The 16307-nt window shown below is 42.1% G+C and overlaps 1 protein-coding gene and 1 long non-coding RNA gene across 8 annotated transcripts in view; both read right to left on the bottom strand.

The window, feature by feature from the left end:
• The window catches only part of RPTOR (regulatory associated protein of MTOR complex 1), a 323167-nt gene that overhangs the window by 225336 nt on the left and 81524 nt on the right, over positions 1 to 16307 (bottom strand). The gene's annotated exons all lie outside the window — the stretch shown is intronic.
• On the bottom strand, positions 12227 to 13799 carry LOC122456568. The gene is made up of 2 exons (XR_006275507.1): positions 13651 to 13799; positions 12227 to 12370 (listed from the first exon to the last, which is right to left on the bottom strand). It is a non-coding gene; the product is annotated as an uncharacterized LOC122456568 (long non-coding RNA).

The following is a 16307-nucleotide window of genomic DNA, read 5'->3' as shown; positions in this document are numbered from 1 at the left end:
GGCACAAGGACACAAGATTGAGAGCTGCCCGACAGTGGAGAAGCAGGTGGCTATTGCAATCTGAAAGCTGGCAACTCCTGACAACTACCAATCGGTCGCTAACCAGTTTGGAGTAGGAAAGTCGACCGTTGGAATCGTATTGACGCAAGTTTGCAGGGCCATTAATCGCATCCTGCTCAGAACAACCGTGACTCTGGGTAACGTGCACGACATTGTGGATGGCTTTGCACAAATGGGTTTCCCTAACTGCAGAGGGGCAATAGATGGCACACATATTCCAATTCTGGCACCAGCCCACCTAGCCTCCAAGTACGTTAATCGGAAAGGGTATTTCTCTATGGTTCTCCAGGCACTTGTGGATCACCCGTGGGTGTTTCATTGACATTAATGCAGGCTGGCCTGGAAAGGTGCATGGTGCATGATACATCTTTCAGAACACTGGCCTGTTCAGGAAGCTGCAAGCCGGGACTTTTTTCCCCAGACCAGAAGATCACCGTAGGGGAAGTCGAAATGCCCATTGTCATCCTTGGAGACCTCACTTACTCTTTAATGCAGTGGCTCATGAAACCCTTCACAGGGAGCCTTGACAGCAGGAAGGAGCGGTTCAAAAGGCTGAGCCGGTGCAGAATGACTGTGGAGTGCGCTTTTGGCTGTTTAAAGGGCTGCTGGCCCTCTCTGTATGGGAAGCTGGATCTGGCCAATGACAGCATCCCTGCAGTTATATCCGTGTTCTGTACCCTCCATAACATTTGTGAAGGGAAGGGTGAACGATTCACTCAGGCATGGAACTCAGAGGTTCAACATCTGGAGGCTGAATTTGAACAGCCAGAGAGCAGGGCTATTAGAGGGGGCCAGAGCAGGGCTGCATGGATTAGGGATGCCTTGAGGGAGCAATTTGAGGCTGAAAGCCACCAGTAATATCTGGTGCCCTGCATGGGAGTGCAGTGCAGCGCTTCCAATGTTAGTAGGAATCTGTATTTGCTATGCTGACTTGCAGTGCCTGTTTCTTTCCTGGCTAAGGTATCTTTTACTTTATGCAATAATCAAGAATGTTTTCAAAGCCAAAAAATCCATTTATGAAAAGAGAATTTATTTATTGAAAAGAAACAACTGCTTACAAAACAGAAAGGGCAAGGGGGTGGGGTGGGGCATGGTACAATCACAGGTTTGCGTATGTCCTGTTCTCATACTCAGCCTTCCTGTCTGGAGTGCTGTGCAATGAGTGCTGCACTTCAGGATAGCTATACTGCATGGTGATGGGGGCCGAGTGCAGTGGGTAAGGGTCGTAGTTGTCAGGGCTAAGTGGTAAAGCTACAGGTGTTGGAGGCAGCTGGCGGTGGTAAGAACCCGGATGTTGGGGAAAGTGGGTTGGAGGTGACATGGGGGCAAGTAGTGTGGTACAATCTGAGTTAAGCTACATAGGGTTGGGGGGAGAAAAGAAAAAGGTACAAATGGGCATTTTAAGAGTTGTTGAGAAGGTAATGGAATTGAAACAAGACTTGCTCCAATTCCCCACACCTGCTGAACAGTATCTGCATGATGTGACAGAGATAAATGTCAGTTATCAATATTTAACCAGCCAAAGGACCAACAGCCTGGTATACTCCTGAAGTAAGGAATTTCCACACTTCAACTACCTTTACCAAGCAGTTGGAAATCACAGGTAGATATGAGAATTCTGAAGAAACAAAAGGCTTCTGATGAAGTGGGTATTAGCCCACGAAAGCTTATGCCCAAATAAATTTGTTAGTCTCCAAGGTGCCACAAGGACTCTCGTTGTTTTTGCTATTTAATGTAACTCAGATGAAATATTTTGGAAGATATTAGTTATGAAGTCTGTTGATCACAACAGCTTGTTTTAAAAGGAGAATTTGGACCTTTCCCTCAATGTCCCAAGCAAACACTCACATTGAAGAGTCTTCCTAAAATCCACTTTCTTTATCCCCCTTAAAAAAGAGCCTTCTACTTTCTGGACCATATAGATCTGTATCTCCATATAATTTTTAAGGGAGATGAACAAAGAGTACATATGTCACAAGAAGTATAAGGCTCCTGACCCCTCAAAGCAGACAAAATTAAAAAGCACTGGCCTATTCCTAGTTTCCTTCTAGGATCAGAAAACAATTAAACACAAGATAGACTAAAGAACTTTGCACAGAACATCTTAGATTCCTTTTACTGTACTCTGTCTGGTGTTCCAATCAAAAAAAGCAATGAAATTTATTACAAATTTTGCTTTGGCAAAAACCAGAGGGTAAACTGATGAAAATTAACACAGAGCTCTGGATCTAGAATAGCATTATGCCAGTGGTCCCCAAACTTTTTTCATCGTGCCCAACCTTACTCATAATGGAACCTGTCTGTGCCCCCCGTGGGAACTGCGGTTGGGAGCAGGGGCTGGGAGCAGAGCTGCAGTAGGGGCCCGAACTACAGCTGGGACCAGGGGAGGGGCCAGAGCAGAGCTGGGGGCAGAGCAGGGATGGGCGGCACTCCCTCCCCACCCCCCCTGGGGGCTGGCCCAGTCCTCACTGCACCCCCCAAACATTCCTCTGTGCCCCCTAGAGGGGGCATGCCCCACAGTTTGGGGACCACTGCATTACACATGACTAAACCAGCCATTTTCAACTCTGCCAGTGAAGCTCTATACTGATCTGCAGTGACCCCTACTCATAGATATTAAGGTCAGAAGGGACCATTACGATCATCTAGTCTGACCTCCTGCACAATGCAGGCCACAGAATCTCACCCACCCACTCCTGCCATAAACCTCTCACCTATGTCTGAGCTACTGAAGTCCTCAAATCATAGTTTAAAGACTTCAAGGTGCAGAGAATCCTCCAGCAAGTGCCCCATGCTACAGAGGAAGACGAAAAACCTCCAGGGCCTCTTCCAATCTGCCTTGGAGGAAAATTCAATACATCCCAGCTTTGTATCATCCGCAAACTTTATTAGCACACTCCCACTTTTTGTGCCAAGGTCAGTAATAAAAAGATTAAATATTAAATAAATTCTTTATCCACCTTTCAATTTTCATACTGATCCCCATCTTTTCCAATTTAACTAATAATTCCCCATGTGGCACCATATCAAACACTTTACTGAAATCTATGTAAATTAGATCCACTGCGTTTCCTTTGTCTAAAAAAATCTGTTACTTTCTCAAAGAAGGAGATCAGGTTGGTCTGGCACGATCTACCTTTTGTAAAACCATGTTGTATTTTGTCCCATTTACCATTGACCTCAATGTCCTTAACTTCTCCTTCAAATTTTTTTCCAAGACTTTACATACTACTATTTTAGTTCCTGTGGCCCCAAGGGGCCCCTGGTATGGAACAATAAAACTCAGCTGGCCTGACCAGCTCAATACACCTCACAAACACTGTTGTCATTATGTTTATTTAAAAGGTATCTTGTAATCCAGGGGTTCTCAAACTTCAGTGCACCGCGGCCCCGTTCTGACAACAAAAATGACTTCACGACCTCTGGAGGGGGGACTGAAGCCTGAGCACACACAAGCCCCACTGCCCCAGGAGGGGGGGACAAAGCCTGAGCCCCACCGCTCTGGGCAGGGGGCCAAAGCTGAAGCTCAAGGGCTTCAGACCCAGACCACTTTGGGGTCCCGACCCACAGTTTAGGAACCATCGTAATATATCATTTGAAAACTAACAGCATGCTGGTCATGAATATCACTTTGAAATATATATAACAACGCTGTTTGTGAAATTATGAATATTCTTTGATATTATGTTTTGGAGTACATAAACAGACCAAGGAGACAAAATAGTTTTTTTCAAGAGGAGAATGGCCAACACCTCTTCAGCTCAATCACAAATCAAGCCAGGTGTGGCCAAGAACAATGGACTATTCATTTGCATCAGAGATCACAGAAAAATCGTTTGCATTGCAAAATCACAGGAGACTGCAAAAATTAACATGGTGTCCACAACTTGGTGGACACAGAAAGCTGAGCTCAGAAGGGCTTCCTGACTTTGAAAACAAAGATAAACTTTGAGGATATAAGAACCTGCTGGAATACTTGAGGGTATCCATCTCCTGAGGGAACAAAGAAACCAGCTCTTTGATTCTGTGAGGATAGGATTCTGGCTGGAGCAGTGAGCCATGCTGGAGAATGCAAACAAGTTGGTAGCTTATGCTCAAATAAATTTGTTAGTCTCTAAGGTGCCACAAATCCTCCTTTTCTTTTTGTGGAAGAAACTATGTTAGGCAAAGCTATCTCTTGCTAGATCTGAGTTTTAGAAACTAGAAAGCATGTTATTTTTATTTCGTTTATAATCCTCACGCATCTCTTTCACTGTTTGAAGTCACTTAAATCTATGTTCTTTAATAAATGTATTCTTAGTTTTCTACAAACCATTTCAGTGCTGTTATATTGGAGTAAGCATGAATCTTCAGCAAACCTAACAGGCTGATGTGTACCCTCTCTCTTTGGAGGCAGCAAACTTAACTTCTGTGAGTGCCCAGTGAAAGGGACTAGACACTGCCAGAGATGGTTTTGGGGAGACTCGGGACTGGAAAGGCTGTTGGTGCACCCCGCAAGGAGTAATCAGGTTGATGGAAGCCAGGGTGAGGCCCTTGTGCTGTGAACATGCCGCTGGTGTCAGGGTTCTGAGCAAAAGATCCACACCACAGAAGCATCCAGGGTTACAGGGCATGCATGCAATAACAGTGCCTTACTGGTCAGAGTGTATCCCCATAGCAACAGTCCTGAAATATAATCCTGATTTGCAAACAACTCTGCTATTCTAGATGTAGGCCTTTTCTGTATACAGAGTGATATCACGTGGCCTTGATATATGCCCTCTAGTGACTGTGTTGTGACTTGGGTCAGATTTGAATGTATGTCTAAATGGAAAAGGTATTAAAACACCAGACCCTGCCCACGCATGTGCAGTTTATTTAATACAATATAGTTAAAAGGGATCAATAATCTAATTATTGAAAGAAAGCCTGGATCTAAAGCTGCTACCTGAATTTGAGAAACAGATAAAATATTTACAGATTGTTTATATATTTGTACTGGGAACAAATCCTTTACAATGAAATTAGTTTCAGAGTAGCAGCCGTGTTAGTCTGTATTCGCAAAAAGAAAAGGAGTACTTGTGGCACCTTAGAGACTAACAAATTTATTTGAGCATAAGCTTTCGTGAGCTACAGCTCACTTCATCGGATGCATTCTATTAAGTGAGCTGTAGCTTACGAAAGCTTATGTTCAAATAAATTTGTTAGTCTCTAAGGTGCCACAAGTACTCCTTTTCTTTTTAATGAAATTAGTATAGGTTCAGAATTGACCCACACTAACCTAACCAATTTGATCATACCTGGGATTCAATTGACATGCAACTACAAGGGTAGGAATCTGGATGCAGAAGGGAAACCACAAGATAATATACCTATAAGATTATTTATAGTTGACAGGTTTGCACTCCTTCGTACTTCTGCTCAGCACAATATTCAGTGCAGTGGCCGGAATTGTCTTAAAGGAGCTATTCCTTGGACTACAACTCACATTGTTTATTATTTGATAGCACCCAACGTTGTACTGGGCACAGCAGAGACATAAAAGTCTCCACCTCAAGAAGCTTGCAATCTGAATTTAAAAAATGTGACAATGTGCAAAGATAAACAGCAAGTTGAGGATGAGGCAAGGAAGAGTGAACGTTACACCTACAACTACATGATAATCTGGTTACTGGCTTCAGGCATGTACATACCTGGGAGGTTCTGTGCATATTTTAAATAAATCATTTAAATATCAGAGCGCACAAATACATGAGTCCATGTAACTCACTCCACTCTCACAGATGTCACTGAATAGGTGAGTTTTGAAGTGTCATTTAAATGCAAGTGTGGTGGCTTAGCAGAGCAGAGCAGGGAGGGCATTCCAGGAATAGGTGCAGCTTGGAAAGACAGCATGAAGATGTTTGCTGTGGAAACAGGTGAAAGCATAATCAAGGCTGGTATCACTGGCAGAGCTCAAGGGCTGAATTAATAGAAAGTTTTTAATGAAAAACAAGCACCCATAGAATAGAATTAGTTTCATTGCTAAAACATTTACTAACGCTTCAGTTTTCATGTCATGTGTTAGTAAACTCTAGCCTGGGGAAGCAAAATAATTTCACATGACTATATTCAGAAACATCCCACTATTTTGGAAGTGAAAATAATTATATTTACCTTCACCTCTTTCAAAACATAGTTTTCATTTCAGGTGGCTGGTTAGTGGGATTTAAGTGAACAAAACATAGCAAATATACAACTCCTGCTGAGCGAATTTGTTTTGGTGTGGCAAGGAGTCCATTCTTTTCATTTTTAGCAACAAAAATTAAACTGCATCCTCATTGGTTACTAATGACTGCCAAAACAATGCAAGTCTGAGCGAATGAAGTAAAACAGCAGCATTTCTTTTTATCCTGTGTGCTCAGTTCGAGGAACCATGTAATACTCTGTACCAAAACATGTTTACAGAATATTCCACATTTATGTTTATTTGGACTAATGTAAAAATCCAGTATTCCAAAATATAGAGGCCTTCTGTACAAACATTAAGGATGATAAAATATAATTCAAATGTTAAATGCATATATGTTAACACAGAGCATGATTATTGCTAAGGGCTTGTCTACAACTTAATTCAGAATAAGATACGGTGTGAATTTAAATCATATTAGCTATTCCTAAATAACTCCATGTGAGGACAGTTTAGTTTAATCCAGTTTGCATAATCCAAAACTAAACCAGAAGAAAACATTCTTTCAGAATAAGAGTGTATCCAAACATGTAGGCATTCCTGAATAACGCTATGTAAGAGAAGCACTTACGATGGATTTATCTGAATTTGAAAGTATCTAACCAGCAAGAGATGTTAAAGAGATCAACAGTGAACAAGTAAGAGCATTCTCTGAAGTGATTCTCACTCAACCCGAAGAGATAAGAAATGGCACAGTACAGACACAGTTAGAGGGAGTAAACGCACCATGAAAGGCCTTAGGCTGAAGAGAGGGAACAAGTCAACAAGTTATTTTTGAAAGTCCAAGGGTTGAATGAGTTGAGAAATGCTGAAGCAAAAGAAATGTGATAGGGTAACGCAAAATCACTTATCCACAAGGTGACGCCAAAAGAACTCAAATATTTTAGGTCAGTGCTAAAAGGTGATAGAATGAGTTACAATACAATTGGAAGCTACACTGAGACTTCTCAGTGTCTTTATTGGCATTATTCCTTGAAAAATAAGATGTGGTTGTGGTAGGAAGAGAGGAATGCTTACGACTGTCCTACCAACAAGATAATGTTAAGGAAACAGATTTTACTAAGAGAGTTCAAACTACTGCAGGTTTTCCCTCGGTGTGGAACAAGAATAAATTCATTTAAACCATGTTTGAAAGCTTTCCAAGACTAGACTACTAGTAGGTATGAGTTTGAATGCATCCCTCAGGCTGATTTCAGAAATTCAAGACTTTGAGAAAAGGGCTTATGTTGCCTGTCTAAATAATCCTCAGAAAACATTCTTTTAAAATTTCATCTCTTCCTTTATAATGAATTGTGCACTAATACAAAGGTATTGGACTGACAGACTTGGAGCCTGAAGCCTTTTATTCATCTACAGAACAGATACAATGCCAATAACAGCAGTGCAATCTTTCCATCATGTGAATCAGCCCTGACCTGGAGGGGTGAGATGGTAGTTCAGTCTCCTCACTGAGTCCTTGAAACTGCCAGCTAAGGGTAAGTATGTGCCAGTTCCAAAAACTTCATCTTCTGGTTTTTAAACCAGGAAGAGATACTGTTGACAGTTTATCAGGAAGAATTTTTGTCATGAAGCCAGAGATCACTTCTAATGAACTTTACCATGTTCCTCCCCAGAGGCTATACTCATCCATACCTTGAAACAAACAGAGTAACGTGCACAATTATCTACATGACTCTTGCCATATATTTAAATACAGATTCCCGTGGGCATCTCCAGTCTCTCAGGAAAAGTTTAAAATTGGGTTATTGATCAGTTAAAATAATCTGACCCCACTGTACACAGTGATACATCCTTCCCCTGAAATCAATATTACCATGCAGAGAAAAGATGACACAACTGGCTTTAAAAAACACTGCATATTTAGATTACCAGCTGTATAACTTAAGTAAAATAAGCCACACAGGGCAGCCTTCAGTCCCTCATCCCAAGATTCAACTTTACTAGCATGAGTTACTTAACACACAGAATACAGCACTTCCCAGCACAAGTGACCTGCCTATTCAGATTAAGAAACGTAGTTAATTATTTGTGCTAGCTACGATGGATGAGGAATTGCTATATAATAATCTACTTTTTATTTTATGAACACTGTATGTGCCCTTATAGAGAGGTGAAGTTATTGTATATTGAGGTAGTAGAATGCTTATTATATGCCTATAGGTTTCAGAGTAGCAGCCGTGTTAGTCTGTATTCGCAAAAAGAAAAGGAGTACTTGTGGCACCTTAGAGACTAACAAATTTATTAGAGCAAAGGTTTTGTGAGCTACAGCTCACTTCATCATCCGATGAAGTGAGCTGTAGCTCACGAAAGCTTATGCTCTAATAAATTTGTTAGTCTCTAAGGTGCCACAAGTACTCCTTTTCTATATGCCTAAATTGTGTTAATTAATTGGGGGCTGTTGGAAGAACAAACAGGAAGGCAACACAACAGTTCCCCAGATAAGAACTATTAGCTTAGAGAATCCTATATCCTGTCTCCATTGAAGATGCTCACCTTATTTTGCCAGGCTAGGAGCTCAGAGATCGAAAAAAACACTAAGTTAAAAAGCACTTCTCAAGAGCCCTTCTTAAATGCAGCGAGACAGGCTGAAAAATAGCAAGTCTCTAGTAGTTGGACCTTCCCCCAAAGAAGGTACAGGGGAAGGCAAGCCTTAGTAGCGGGCAAGTATGCATAGAGATTGGTTTATTTTTATTTATTTTATAAAATCTGTTTTCTCTTAAATGCTTTTGGTCTAAATAAATAATACTTTTGCTTTGCCTGTTTAGTTACTGGCTACCATTGTCATTACTCTCAAATGGAAATGAAAAGCCAGTTCTTCCAAAAGGTAATCATAGTTGATCACAGGGGCTATAGATCAGTCAGAGTGGGAGAATCACATGATTCTACCCCAAGATAGGTGATGGCTAGAGATCTCTGAGGAGGTATGCTCAGAAAGACAAGGAGAGGTGAGATGGTACAGTTAATCTGGCAAAGGACACAAGCCATCAAAACATTTGCGATAAGGAGCCAAGCATATTATCTTAGCATACAGCTCTACCCAAAGCCAATCTACACACCATTGCCAGTTTTGTGTTTTTCTCTCACCTGCCACCTGTGGGCTGCTTGCCCTGAAATTCAACAGGGGAAATTTTATTTTATTTTTTTTCCCAGAGGAGCAGCCATGTTAGTCTGTATTCGCAAAAAGAAAAGGAGTACTTGTGGCACCTTAAAGACTAACAAATTTATTTGAGCATAAGCTTTCGTGAGCTACAGCTCACTGTGAGCAGTAGCTCACGAAAGCTTATGCTCAAATAAATTTGTTAGTCTCTAAGGTGCCACAAGTGCTCCTTAATTATTTTGTACCTAAGAGTATAGACATAGGGAGTAGGCTTCAGTTCTAAGTTACCCAATATATGCTTAGGATTTTCTGTAGCATCTATTACTGAAGTATTGAAAACAGGTCACCAGCATTCCACAAGGCGTTGAAGTACACCCCATTGGCTGACACCCTGAGAGCCCAGGGCTACGAAGTCCAGATCCACGCCCTGATTGTGGGAGCTCTGGGTGCATGGATGCAAGAGATGTCAAGAGTAACAAGAAGGGTTTCTTCAGGTATGTTGGCAACAAGAAGAAAGCCAAGGAAAGTGTGGGCCCCTTACTGAATGAGGGAGGCAAGCTAGTGACAGAGGATGTGGAAAAAGCTAATGTACTCAATGCTTTTTTTGCCTCTGTTTTCACTAACAAGGTCAGCTCCCAGACTGCTGTGCTGGGCAACACAAATGGGGAAGAGATGGCCAGCCCTCTGTAGAGATAGAGGTGGTTAGGGACTATTTAGAAAAGCTGGACGTGCACAAGTCCATGGGGCCGGACGAATTGCATCCGAGAGTGCTGAAGGAATTGGCGGCTGTGATTGCAGAGCCCTTGGCCATTATCTTTGAAAACTCGTGGCGAACGGGGGAAGTCCCGGATGACTGGAAAAAGGCTAATGTAGTGCCCATCTTTAAAAAAGGGAAGAAGGAGGATCCTGGGAACTACAGGCCGGTCAGCCTCACCTCAGTCCCTGGAAAAATCATGGAGCAGGTCCTCAAAGAATCAATCCTGAAGCACTTAGAGGAGAGGAAAGTGATCAGGAACAGTCAGCATGGATTCACCAAGGGAAGGTCATGCCTGACTAATCTAATCGCCTTTTATGATGAGATTACTGGTTCTGTGGATGAAGGGAAAGCAGTGGATGTATTGTTTCTTGACTTTAGCAAAGCTTTTGACACGGTCTCCCACAGCATTCTTGTCAGCAAGTTAAGGAAGTATGGGCTGGATGAATGCACTATAAGGTGGGTAGAAAGCTGGCTAGATTGTCGGGCTCAACGGGTAGTGATCAATGGCTCCATGTCTAGTTGGCAGCCGGTGTCAAGTGGAGTGCCCCAGGGGTCGGTCCTGGGGCCCGTTTTGTTCAATATCTTCATAAATGATCTGGAGGATGGTGTGGATTGCACTCTCAGCAAATTTGCGGATGATACTAAACTGGGAGGAGTGGTAGATACGCTGGAGGGGAGGGATAGGATACAGAAGGACCTAGACAAATTGGAGGATTGGGCCAAAAGAAATCTAATGAGGTTCAATAAGGATAAATGCAGGGTCCTGCACTTAGGATGGAAGAATCCAATGCACCGCTACAGACTAGGGACCGAATGGCTCGGCAGCAGTTCTGCGGAAAAGGACCTAGGGGTGACAGTGGACGAGAAGCTGGATATGAGTCAGCAGTGTGCCCTTGTTGCCAAGAAGGCCAATGGCATTTTGGGTTGTATAAGTAGGGGCATAGCGAGCAGATCGAGGGACGTGATCGTTCCCCTCTATTCGACACTGGTGAGGCCTCATCTGGAGTACTGTGTCCAGTTTTGGGCCCCACACTACAGGAAGGATGTGGATAAATTGGAAAGAGTACAACGAAGGGCAACGAAAATGATTAGGGGTCTAGAGCACATGACTTATGAGGAGAGGCTGAGGGAGCTGGGATTGTTTAGTCTGCAGAAGAGAAGAATGAGGGGGGATTTGATAGCTGCTTTCAACTACCTGAAAGGGGGTTTCAAAGAGGATGGCTCTAGACTGTTCTCAATGGTAGCAGATGACAGAACGAGAAGTAATGGTCTCAAGTTGCAATGGGGGAGGTTTAGATTGGATATTAGGAAAAACTTTTTCACTAAGAGGGTGGTGAAACACTGGAATGCGTTACCTAGGGAGGTGGTAGAATCTCCTTCCTTAGAGGTTTTTAAGGTCAGGCTTGACAAAGCCCTAGCTGGGATGATTTAACTGGGACTTGGTCCTGCTTTGAGCAGGGGGTTGGACTAGATGACCTTCTGGGGTCCCTTCCAACCCTGATATTCTATGATTCTATGATTCTATGGGACCCCCACAACGAGCCGGTATTGAGAGCATGCAGAGTCGGTCGATGCTATACCCAGCTCACGAGATAGCTCATGGTGTCCGACACCATCAGGTGGTCCAGAGACATCTATACGGAACACATCACAGGACACCGCCAGTACCAGGCCGAGTAACCAAGACCACCGACCAGGGAAACAACCCACTTCCTTCCCTGACGAACTGAGGAATGCACCCCATCCATGCACTTATTCTCTACACAACTACTGACTTGGACTCTTAATACATTCCATGGGTGGTGTATCTGAGCCTACTTATCCACTGATGTTTTTAAAACTCCTGCACCCCAATCTGGATCTATGCTGGTTATGTGATATGTATGTACCTCGTGAACCTTGGAACCGATACTTGCAATCTCCCATAACCCAAGCCCAACCCCAGATGTACAGCACCTTCCCTCTTAACTTGTGTAAATTTGATTTTTAAACAAACTTTGGTAAAGTATTGCTTATTTCTGATATTACAAAAAAAGCTAAAAAAAGCACTCTATTCCAAGACGACAAACACCATCTTATATAGCAGTTTCACTAAATTAAGTTCTTGAGTGATGCTTCCCTTTATTTAATGTTTTTATGTAAAAGACAGTGCGGTGGCACATCAGAGGACTGTAGTTAACAGAGGGAACCAGTGAAGTACATCAAGATCAGCAGCTCTACTTAAGGGTTTCAAAGTCCACAACACAGCCTGAAAAGGGAAGGAAAGAAGAAATTCCATTGAGCTGATGGCAGACTTAACATTTTGCTCATTATAATTAGCATATGGCTAGTCCAGATGTAACGTGCTGTCGCTGTACCAAACAGAACAGAATCTATTGGTCTGAGGCTAGAAATAATGAAAAAAGAATTAAAGTTAACTTCAGCACCAGAGTTATGATTGTCTTTTTTTTTTTTTTTAAACTATCTAGGAGACCAAAGTTACAGCCCAAGCCCCTTTTCAGTTCCACAGGCCAATCAGGGTTGGACGTCCTGTGAAGGCAGAGTGCTCAGCTCTCAGCAAAATGAGTAGAAGCAGCAAAGACCACCACTTTGTGCTACGACAAGATCCACTGGGAAATTTAGCATCAGTTAGGATGGGCTTTATATTCCCATCCCTTGCCTACGACAGATGCTGTAGTGTGGATCCTTTAAAAGGCAGTTACCAACCAGTAAGGGGCACAAAGGAAGCAATCATCAAAAGGAGGATCCCTGCTCCCCACATAGGTTTGACATAATGAAAAACCTAAACATTTAGTTGTTCCATAATGCCACCTTCTCTGTGTATATTTTATGAGGATATGTAATTGGGTAGATTGGCAGAACCATACCCAGAATTTCCATTATTTAAATCCATTAACTATAAGCCAATGGTTTCAGAGTAGCAGCCGTGTTAGTCTGTATTCGCAAAAAGAAAAGGAGTACTTGTGGCACCTTAGAGACTAACAAATTTATTAGAGCATAAGCTTTCGTGAGCTACAGCTCACTTCATCGGATGCACCACCAAATGCATCCGATGAAGTGAGCTGTAGCTCACGAAAGCTTATGCTCTAATAAATTTGTTAGTCTCTAAGGTGCCACAAGTACTCCTTTTCTTTTTATAAGCCAATGCTGGTTATTGGCATGCAAATGTTTTACTTGACAATAGAGCCAGTAAGTGATTGTGAGACTTTCAGATGGATTTGCATTTCCTTAAGCACCATAAGGACTTGAGTTTTAGTGGCTGATATAAGATGACCCAATAGGTGTCACCACCACATGGCAGTAACTTAGGGTATTACTATCACATTACTTGTGAGGATGATGATTAAATCATATCTACATCTCACACGGAGGAAACGGGGGGGGGGGGGGAGTGAAGCGATGATTGAAGCTAACCGTTTAACAAGTTCATAAGATGCTCCAAAAAGGAAAAAATAGGGTAGAGAGAGGTTCTTATAGAACTACTCCCTACTGAAAATAAACTGCTTGTTGAAGGTTAAAGAAACTGACCTCAGAAGGAAAGCAGACTCCACCAGCTCCTTCTTGGTTCTAAGGAAGCAGAATAAATGGCTACAGAAACTGGAAGCTTTCTATTAAATATGAATGTTTTTGTTAGCGTTAGGGCAGGGGGACTCTGAGTCAACCTCTGAATTTCTGGGATCCTGGCATAGGTCACCCATTTTCACTTGTATGAGGATCTTACACAAGTCTGCAAGAGTGCAAACTGAAAAAGCCACTGCATGAGTAAGTGTAATTCCTAGATTTTGCTCAGGGGAATACTAATATTGGAATGCCAGGGGCTGTAGTTGCTAAATTAGCTGTTACCACCCAAGAAAGATCTTGGGGAGTCACCATGGATAGTTCTCTGAAAACGTCTCCTCAGAGCATAGCAGCAATTAAAAAGGCTAACAGTATATTAGGAACTATTAGGAAAGTCTTAGAAAATAAGACAGAAAATATAATGCCACTATATAAATCTATGGTGTGGCCGCACCTTGAATATCGTGTCCAGTTCAAGTTTTCCCATCTCAAAAAGGATATGTTGGAATTGGGAAAGGTTCACCAAAATGATCAAGCGTATGGAATGGCTCCCATACAAGAAGAAACTAAAAATATTAGGGATGTTCAACTTAGAAAAGAGACAACTAAGGGGGGAATATGATAGAGGTATATAATATGAATGGTGCAGAAAAAGTGAAGAGAGAAGTGTTATTTACCCTTTCTCACAATACAAAAACCAGGGATCACCCAGTGAAATTAACATGCAGCAGATTTAATACAAACAAGAGGAAGTATTTTTTCCACACAACACACAACTAACCCGTGGAACTCATTGCCATGGGATGTTGTGATAGCCAAAAGACAGGCCCCTATTAGCCAACCTCATACTCAGTCAGACCTTTAAAGTCATCCTATCAAAAGCTGGGAGTGGAACATAGGGATGGATCACTCCATAATTGTCCTGTTCTGTACACTTACTCAGCCTACTTAAATTGTCTAGTGGGTCACCTTTTAAATGTTGTACCTATTTTAATTCTGATGTATGAACAGGATTTTATTAGTGCAGTGTTAACCTGGGCTTTAATTATGACCTTAGGAATAACAAGTACAAATAAGTATTATACTGGTAATAATTATGAATAATATTGAAGCACTCCAACAGTTTAATTGACTAACTACAGATAATACCTCCTTAGCTTAATAAATCACTTAGTTTTAAATGCAAAATGTTTTGATAAATGCTTAATGAATCACAGTTTTAAATGCAAAATATGTTTTGATAAATAATAATATTTATTATTATTATTATTGTTATTATTATTATTAAAGGAGTTTTATTTAACAACATTTTAAATATTGTTTTGTATATATAATTGAATTCCAATTTCCATCCAAATGCAGCATGACACAAATCATGAGCAAAAATTAATCTAGAAAATAATACATCATTCATTATTTTCTAAAATAAAAAACGTAAAATAAGACTGATTCAACATATGTTAAGCTATATAGTGCTTAAACAAATTCTCTCTCTTCTTCCTCTTCCTTTATGCCACTTTTCCTGGTGACCGTTGCGGCGGCAGCATGGAGAGTACAGAGGGCCAGACCCGTTTTTCCTCTGCAACAGCTTTCAGGTCCTCCTGGGGGATTCCCAAGCATTCCCAGGCCACCCGGGAAATACGATCCCTCCAGCATGTCCTGGGTCAGCCTCAGGACCTCAGCCCAATGGGATGTGCCTGGTAGAGTTCCAATAGAAGCCTCCCAGGGGGTCATACTTAGCATACTCTACTCCAAGGCCTTCCCGAATAGCCAGGCTCCTCACCCTGTCTCAGAGAGTAAGCCCAGCCACCCAGTGGAGAAACCTCATTTCCACCGCTTGTGCACACAATCTCGTCCTTTTGGTCATTACCCAAAGTTCATGATCATAGGTGAGGATGGGCACGTAGAGTGACCTGTAAACAGAGAGCTTCATCCGAGAACTCAGCTCCCGCTTCACTACCATGGATCAGGTCAGCATCCACATCACTGCTGCCACACTCTCACGCTCACCATCACTTGTGAACAAGATCCCTAGATACTTGAACTCTTCCACTGAGGGCAGCTGCTGCCCCCTTCACCTGAAGAGAGAAGTCCACCTTCTTCCAGGAGAGGACCATGACCTCTGATTTGGAGGTGCCAACTCTCATCCCAGCCGCTTCACACTCAGCAGCGAAATATTTGAGTGCATGTCAGACACTGCAATCTGAAGAAGCAAGGACATCATCGTCTGCAAACAGCAGAGATGCCACCTCTGAATCCCCATATCGGATGTACTCCACAGCTCGGCTGCACCCTGATATCCTGTTCCTGAAAATCACGAACAGGAGTGAGGACAAGACGCACCCTTGGCGGAGTCCAATGCCCACCTTGAACAACCCCAACTTAAAGCCAAGAATGTTTAAACAAACATTTATTGATACAGTGTATAGATATACAAAAAGAGGTACCAAATTGAGTGTAATGGCTATATTTAGTTACAAATCAACATGTTTTAATGGTTGCCAACCAAGGAGAATCAACCTTTCCTTTAGGAAAATAATTAAGTATAAATGCAAACGAAGATTAAACTTAATTTAAATCAAGGTTTCCTACTTGCTGATTTAAAATCATAATTAAAATTGGCGATT

This window comes from Dermochelys coriacea, chromosome 14 (genome assembly GCF_009764565.3).
Source record: "Dermochelys coriacea isolate rDerCor1 chromosome 14, rDerCor1.pri.v4, whole genome shotgun sequence".
Taxonomy (NCBI): domain Eukaryota; kingdom Metazoa; phylum Chordata; order Testudines; family Dermochelyidae; genus Dermochelys; species Dermochelys coriacea.
The sequence above is the reverse complement of the archived record's forward strand: the minus strand, read 5'-3'. Positions and strand labels throughout refer to the sequence as shown.